The following is a 7954-nucleotide window of genomic DNA, read 5'->3' on the forward strand; positions in this document are numbered from 1 at the left end:
AAAACCACAGGGTCTGCGTAAGAAATAGGAGAAGAGGAAAAATACAATGGCTGGAATTATAATGAATTACCAAACCACATTATCAATTTTAGTTGAAGTCTCTAAGCAAAAGGGAAGAATAAGAGCTACCTCACTAGTCAGGTGGAATGGCCTACTCTATCCTATCAAATGCTAAATCAAGTCTGAAAGTCTGGTATTCACACCGCACCTCAGATAATAATAGGTGGATCACACTAGGTAAATCACTTCAATTTTGTGATCCTCAATTTTCTCATCTGTAAAAATGGGAAATTTTTAGCTAACATTTCTGCAACACTTAGGGCTTACAAAGAACTTTATGAATAATATCTCATTTTATCCTCATAACAATCCTAAGTAGATATAATTATCATCTCCATCTCTGAGGCAGAGATTAAATAACTTACCCAGTATCACACAGCTAATTAATAGCTAAGGCCACATTTGAACTCAGATCTTCCTGAATCTAAGCCAGGTATTCTATCCACTATACCAGGGCTTCCTAAACTTTTTCCACTCCTAACTCCTTTTTGCCCAAGAAATTTTTCCTTGACCCAGGCTATATAGGTATATACACTAGATATATAAATCAAAAATTTACTGATTATAGATCATGAAGAAATATATTATGAAACAATTCTTTGGTATACTCATAATGTTACCATTTATTAAGGATGAAAGCAAATCTGCATACTAATGAGATGGCTGTGCTCATTTATTTTTGCATAAAGAATTAGATCTTGGTAGAATATTTGATTGTTTTCTCCTGCCAAATTTTTCATGATCCCCATATTCAGTTACATACCCATAATTTAAGAAGCTTTGTACCCTACCACTTTAGAGCTGCCTCTAAGAAGCAATTGAACATCAGAACCTCCCAGATTTCTTTTGACCATCAAAAAGGATACCCTATGTGAAGTACTATCTAAAAGGTAGCAGTTATTATATATTTTTCTCATGGCTTCAAAACACTGACTTTGCTGTATCCCACAGACTAAAACAAAACTAGAAAAGATACCTTAATGGGAATATGGCTTGACCCTCTCACTGCCCTATTCCCCCCCCCCCTCTCCTGCCATGGAGAGGTTCATCCACCAACCTTGGGCCTCCTCTTTAAAATGATGGGGTTCAAGTAGGGGCGCTTTTCCTGCTCTCTGTGAGCTTATGCATGGTACTGAGGTACTTACTGAGAGGCAATGACCTGCTCAAGAGTTTAAGCTCTCAGACCTACTCCTCTTCCTCACCGCTCAAGGCCTTTCCCCATCCCTCTTAATTCTGGTGACTTCCTTCAGCTAGTCATTTCTTCCTTATCCTGGTCTGTACACAATGGCCTGCTTTCAGTCTCTTCCATCAGACTGTAAACTCCTGGAGGACAGGGACCTTCTTTTGCCTTTCTTGTATCCCCAATGATTAATACAATGCCTGATACACAGTAGGTACTTAATACCATTTATCTGAGGTTTGCAAAGTACTTTACATGTGTTATAACATTATTGAGGCCGTGCATTGTCTTCTCACTCTTCCACACAAGCAAGAATACTGTTATCTCCTATGAGGAGTCAAACTCTTTTTATAAAGTTTCATGGTTTCGATACTGTATTTCAATTTTATCTGGAGTCCTAATAAGTAACTAGACAGCATCATAATAGCATCCTCATTAATACAAATATTCAACAGGAAGAAGAACAAGAAGAAAGGAGGAGGAGAAAGAAAGGGAGGAGGAGGAGGAGGAGGAGGAGGAAGAGAAGAAGAAAAAATGAGGAGGAAAAAAAGAAGAAAAAAGGAGGAGGAAGAGAAGAAAAAGAAGAAGAAAATAAGGAAAAGTAGAAGGAGGAGGAGGAGGAGGAGGAGGAGGAGGAGGAGAAAAAGAAAAAGAAGAAGAAGAATCCAAAGCAATCCAATAAACTTTGGATAGAAAACACCATCTGCATCCAGAAAAAGAACTATGGAGATTGAATGTAAATCAACACATGCTATGTTCACTTTTTTCTATTTTTTCTCTTTTGTTCTGATTTTTCTCTCCCAACATGATCCATAAAGCAATGTGTATTATAAAAATAAAATTAAAAAGAAAAATAATCCAAGTCCAAAGTCCTGAAGTATATCTTTGCCTTCAAGGAAGTAAAGTTCCTGAACACAGTATCAGGCATTCTAGACTCATGAGGGAGTTTGTATACATTCCCACTCACCATGTTTTCCCCAAACAAGTAATAAAGAGAACTTTCTTTAAACCAGTCTTGCTTACCCAACCAACCAGAGGCCTTTGAAGCCAGTTCGGATTACCAAACAGGACCAGTGCCCCTTTGCAGAGTGGCTCGCTAGCATGACACTTTCATGAACAGGCAGATTTCCTAAATGACTCACTGGCTTCACTTCCCTTACCCTGAGGCTCGAGGGAGATGAGCTCAAGGAGGACAGGTGTTGACAAAACTCTGATTCAATAAGCTGCAGCTCTCCCAAACAGCTCCCACTTTCTAGTTTCTTAGAAATTTCCAAGAGAGCCACAATACAGAGGTCTACCTTTGCTGTGGACCCCTGGAAACCTCTCAGCTCTTGTGCTCCCCCAGCATCTCCGTGCCAGGGACACCATCAAGGACAAAGCAATCTCAAGAGCCAGAACTGCAGGCCCTTCTCAGGTCAGGAGGCCCCACGAAGCCTTTTCAGATATGAAAGACAACTAGGTTTCTGAAGACCTCCAGCCCGGCTTTGTGAAGACCCAGTGCACTCTGGGGTCCATTACTCCAGATGCATCCTTTCCTGGGATTCCTTCCTCCTTCCTCCACTCTCCTGCCACTGAGATGGTTTACTTTAGATCCTCCACTTCAAGACCTTGCATGCAGATGCTTACATAAGTGTTTTAAACTAAGCCTCCCAGTGTTAAAATGAAAACTCACTATAACAAGTCCCCTAACTCCTTTGGAGTTCCAGGATAATGATCCTAAGAGCTGGGTCATCATTTGCACTAACCCCCCCACTACCCTCCCCCACTAAAAGCTTACCATCTTCAGAAAACCCTTTCCCAATTACTCTTAATTCTGGTGCCTTCCCTCCGTTGGTTATTTCTTCCTTATTCTGCCCATAGCTTTTCTTTACATAGTGGTCTCTCTGTGGTGTTTCTCTTCAGACTGTAAACTCTTTAAGGGCAGGGAGCCCTCTTACCTTTCTTTGTATCCACAGTAATTAGGATAATGCCTGGCACACAGTAGGCACTTAACAAATACTTACTGACTAACTTTATATCTATGTATAAACTTAAAGTCTATAGTCTATAAACTTAAAGCTGAAAATTGATAATTAGATTTTTTTTTAAAGTTGATAAGGAGCTTAGATATTAAATTCAACCCACTCATTTTGTGGATGAGGAAACAAACCAAAAAAAAAGCATCCTACAGCTAATAGATGACTTTGGTGGGACAGGAATCCAAGTCTTCCTGATTCTTAAATCTTTAAAGGATCCATCCACTATTTTAATTTAAATTTAAATGACCTACCTACAGGACAAAGTCCCATTTTTATACCTTGTAGTCAAAAGTACAGAGGCTTTTTTGCTTAATTCACAGCCCTTGCTTCCAGGCCTGCAGATACAGCATGGTACAGTTAATGAAGTACTAGCTATATGGTCAAGTTGTTGCTCAGTCCTATCTGATTCTTTCTGGCAAAGACACTGGACTGATTTGCTATTTCCTTCTCCAGTTCATTTTACAAATGAGGAAACTGAGGTAAACAGGATGAAGTGACCTGACCAGGGTCACGAAGCCACTAAGTGTCTGAGGCTGGATTTGAACTCAGGAATATGAGTCTTCTATTGTCCAGACCTGAAGTCCTATCTACTGTCACCTATATGGAGTCCTATATTCAAATCTTACCCTGAGGTTTTCATGACCTTGGTCATTCATCTCAGATCTCAGTTTTTTCCTCTGAAAACTAAGAAGACTGGACTGGACAGTCTTTCCAGCTCTAGCTCTCTGATCCTATAACATAAATTTCTAAATTGCTGATTAACTTGTTTAATACTTGCTCTCATTTCTGATCCAGGTTAGGTTCCCTTCATCTATGGGTGGTTTGTGGGAACTGACAAAAATGAAGGCCTGCTTTGCTCCCTACTTCACACAGATGCTACGCAGTTTTGTTTCAGTTACTGAAAGCATCTCTATACACATAACCCCTGACCAAAATCAAAAGGTTATTTGTTAAACAGGCCTTCAGTCAAAAAACAGTCTTTATGTTACATCTATGCCTTCCAGTACCTGCTAAACCTACCTCTTAGGCACAATAAAGCTAAAGAAAATTCAGGAAAATAGCTTGGGTTTTGCTTGGGGCAACTAGTATTTCAAAATAGTAACAGGGACAGCCTATCTCTGCCTAAATGTCCATTTATGATTCACTGTATAATTCAAAAAGGGGAATCAATTTTCAAAATAAAAGTCAAAGTATTACTCTGTGAGACTTAAAGCAAAGATACTTCTGTCCCCAATATGTATCATAGCAAAATCTCTTCCAGATCATAGACTCTCTGAGAACAGTATAAGCTATTTATATGCAAAAACTCAGGGACCACAGTTTCCCATGAACAAACAAAGCTACCCAACAGAGTCCACCTTTCTAATCCTTCTTTTCAATAAGCACATCCAGCAGTCAACTCAAACTGATTTTTCCTTGTCAGAAAAAAAGAAAACTATTTATTACCACTATCTCCCAGATAGAATCTCCCTAAATAGAAACACTAAAAATCCTAAACTATATTAAACATCTTACTAAATATGGTGCCCAAGTTTCTACTTAAGAATAATTTTAAAGGATGGTAGGGATGCCTGAGATCACACTTTAACCTTTCAAAGACATTAGGCTAGACAGTATAAATATGTCACATCAAGCAACAGTCTTCTATTCCTTCCTAAAGAATTAAAGGAATTGTGAAATGAACACTAGGCAGCAGTCACAGACAACTCTGAAACCACCACATTCGGCAAATGACTGATATAAGAAAGCCATCTAGTGTTAATGTTAAGAAATGAAAATTGCAAACAAAAGAGCAAAGAGGCAAAATTCGGACAAATGTTGTCAAACTTTGTAAGCAAACCAGTACCAATGATTAATTTTTATAAATCTTACCCCCCAACAACAGACACTGAATTAAAAGGTAACGTTCAAAGTTCAGTTTCACCAAAATGTGATTTCCCTGCGTAGCATTCACTGGTCCATTTGGCTTTTAAAATAGTCACATTTGGGGTAGTTCTCTTGGATAATATTAACAGAGACAGGTTAATGTTGGCAAATCTCAGCCAAAGAGGGATAATGAAAATAATCTTCACCCAGGAAGCCTCCCCTCAATGATAGTTACAAAGAATCCAAATTGATTCTCTTTGGCTGTTCAAGAATTTTGGAAATGAATGAAATGTACAATGGCAGTATTCCCCAAGATACACGGATTAAGGTCCTACCTACCTTTTAAAATGTAATTAAGACCTGAACAAGATCAAAGGCATCAGGAGGGAGTGGCGGGGCAAGGGAAGGGTGAGAACACGAGAGGAGGGAAGAAAGTGCGCACTGACTAAAATTTAAGATCCTTATATTCCTGTATTCGTGGGGGACTTACTCTGTTCCAAGTAGGGGGAGGGGGCTGGGATCCCTGTTAGATACAAAGTGCATTCCCTCTCTCTCGTCTTTGAAAGGAAATAAACCTTCAGTAAATTAATCCAGTAACCCGCAAGGGACAAGAAGAAAGGTAAAAAAAGAAATCTGCCAATTTCCTTTTTAAAGATGGCAAAAAGATTCCGTGTGGACGCAAATAAATTTACCCAGTAGATGTCACCCACAAAAGGACCACCTTTCTCTCAGTAACTTTAGGGGAAATGAAAACTGCTTCTCTTTTATTAAAGATTGGTAAGAAAGCATCAGGAATACCTAAGGTGCAGCTACTCCTCGTTGAAAGGGGGGCGCCGGGTGCGGGGAGGGGGAGGGAGCGACTGCAAACGCAGCTTGTCTTGCCGCCCGCAGGGGGTCTGCGCGCAGACATCCCTCCGGCAGACACAACACTAACTCAGTAAGCTTTGCTTTGGCACTCTTGGTCCCCCGGCACAGTTGCGCCCTGGCTCCCAGGACTGTCAGGCGCGGGGCTCTGGTCCACCATCAATAGCCCAACCCCCCATTTTAACTCAAAAAGACCCACCCCACCTCTCCTCGTAACCCCCCATTTACCCTTTGCACAATGCAAAGTCCCTTAAGGAAAGGCTACCCCTGGGTCGATCCCCGGGATGCGCTCTCGACCCTTCCCCCAAATCCCACGGACACTTCTACTGGATCACAAGGATTTTCCCCTCTTCTCCCCGGTCTTCAGCACCACTGCATAGAATCGCACCCGAAAACAAGGATGCTCGGCTCCCCCAACGCCAAGAGTAGGGGTTTTCAGACGCGCTCCTTCCGTACCTGCTACAGCCCCGGAGCGAAACAAGGCTTCTGCTGCTCCTGCTGCTCCCGCCGCCTGTCTCCCGGGTTCCCCATCTCCTCCGAGGCTCGGCTCCGACTCCAGCCCCGGCTCCCCGAGCTCACACACTCCCCCTCCCCGCCAGACCCTGCGGCGGGGGGAGGAGGTCCGCGGGACAGGACCCGACGCGGAGCCCCGCTCTCCTTCCGCGCCTCTCAGAGTTGCAGTTGCTCCCTCGCTCTCGCCAGGGCCGGGGGAGCCAGTGCCGCGATCGCAGTCAGCGTCTAGGTTCTCCTCAGCTGTCCGACAAACGGGGAGGGGAAGGAGAGGAGAGGGGAGGGTGCGCGCACAGAACTCCTCCTCCTCCTCCGCCTCTTACAGCTGCCGCTGCTCCTCCTCCTCCACCCCCCGCTCGCAACGCACAGTCTCGGCTCCCTCCCTCAACACCTCCCTCCGCCTCCCGCTGAAAGCCTTCCTCCCAATTCTCTGCTCCCTCTCTTATTGGCCCAGCTTCCTTCCTTCCCCAACCCTCCCCCTTTGGCCCCCAACACCACCCCGCGACTCGGGATTGGGAGGTGTCCCTGTTACGCGCCGCCACGGCTCTCCTCCGGCATCAGACTCTGTTATCCGACCCGCAGTTGTGGGGAGCCTTGGTATGGGGGGAACGTCCCCCGGGGACCGCGACTTGAAACTCCCACATCCCCGGGGGTGAGTGGGGGGGGGGGGGGAGTAGGCTTTAAAAACAAAGCAACCTGGAGACTGAGGTGAGGAGGGCGGTGCTTCAAGAAGGGACTCGGATGATTAAGAGCCAGAAAAAGAGCTGTTGGGTCAAAATGTCCAGGTGTTGGTTACCTACCGCTATCCAACGAGATAACCAGTGTTTAACACATTAGAGACCGAGGTTGCAAATCATCCTCCCGCCTCCCCCACCCCCCGACCGCCGTCTCTCTTCCTATATTAACCCCCATGCCTTGCATTTGGGTCACCAAGCACTAGTTAGAACCCATCAGTGGGTATGTTAACTGGCCTTTGCTAGCTCCTCCGCGGTGCCTTCATCCACGCAGCTTCTGTTCCCAGGTTCTTCCCTGATGCCCCTTGCTTTGACTTTGCAGCCTCTCTGGAACAACCCCCTAAAACTCCCAGCGAAACCTGCTGTGAGTTCTTTGGAACCGTTTGCCCATCTGTCGCTTTGTATGCGAGTCCTTGCGGAAACTGAGTGTTAGCGGCTTTATCCAAAAGCAAAACAAACAAAAAAATAAAACCTCCTGCGCCAGCCAAAGCATCCACAAAGCGCTTGGCCGGGAGTGAAAGAGTCCACAGTGAGTCCAGGAAGAACTTAGAGTCAGCCCAATTCCAGATCAGTTTGGGGGCATGCGAACGTTACATGCAAACAAGGGTTTGCTCTCCAAGGGTTCCTTCACAGCCTCAGAGAATTTGGGCGGTGGGAACATCCTGCAACAATCTATCCTTGCTTGGATTTTAGTAGAGAGAGCTGCTTTCAAATACAAGTCT

At 44.1% G+C, this 7954-nt stretch overlaps 1 protein-coding gene across 5 annotated transcripts in view; it reads right to left on the reverse strand.

Annotated features, from left to right (window-relative positions):
- SIPA1L2 (signal induced proliferation associated 1 like 2) overlaps window positions 1-6801 on the reverse strand; it is a 252934-nt gene extending 246133 nt beyond the window's left edge. For 3 of the 5 annotated variants that reach the window (XM_031966909.1, XM_031966910.1, XM_031966912.1), the window contains exon 1: window positions 6445-6801. The gene's annotated coding sequence lies outside the window, so the exon portion shown is untranslated. The remainder of the gene's footprint in view (window positions 1-6444) is intronic. The other 2 variants (XM_023502065.2, XM_031966911.1) reach the window with 1 other exon arrangement.
- Window positions 6802-7954: the final 1153 nt, after the last annotated feature.

The sequence above is a fragment of the Sarcophilus harrisii genome, chromosome 4 (genome assembly GCF_902635505.1).
Source record: "Sarcophilus harrisii chromosome 4, mSarHar1.11, whole genome shotgun sequence".
NCBI classification, from domain to species: Eukaryota; Metazoa; Chordata; class Mammalia; order Dasyuromorphia; family Dasyuridae; genus Sarcophilus; species Sarcophilus harrisii.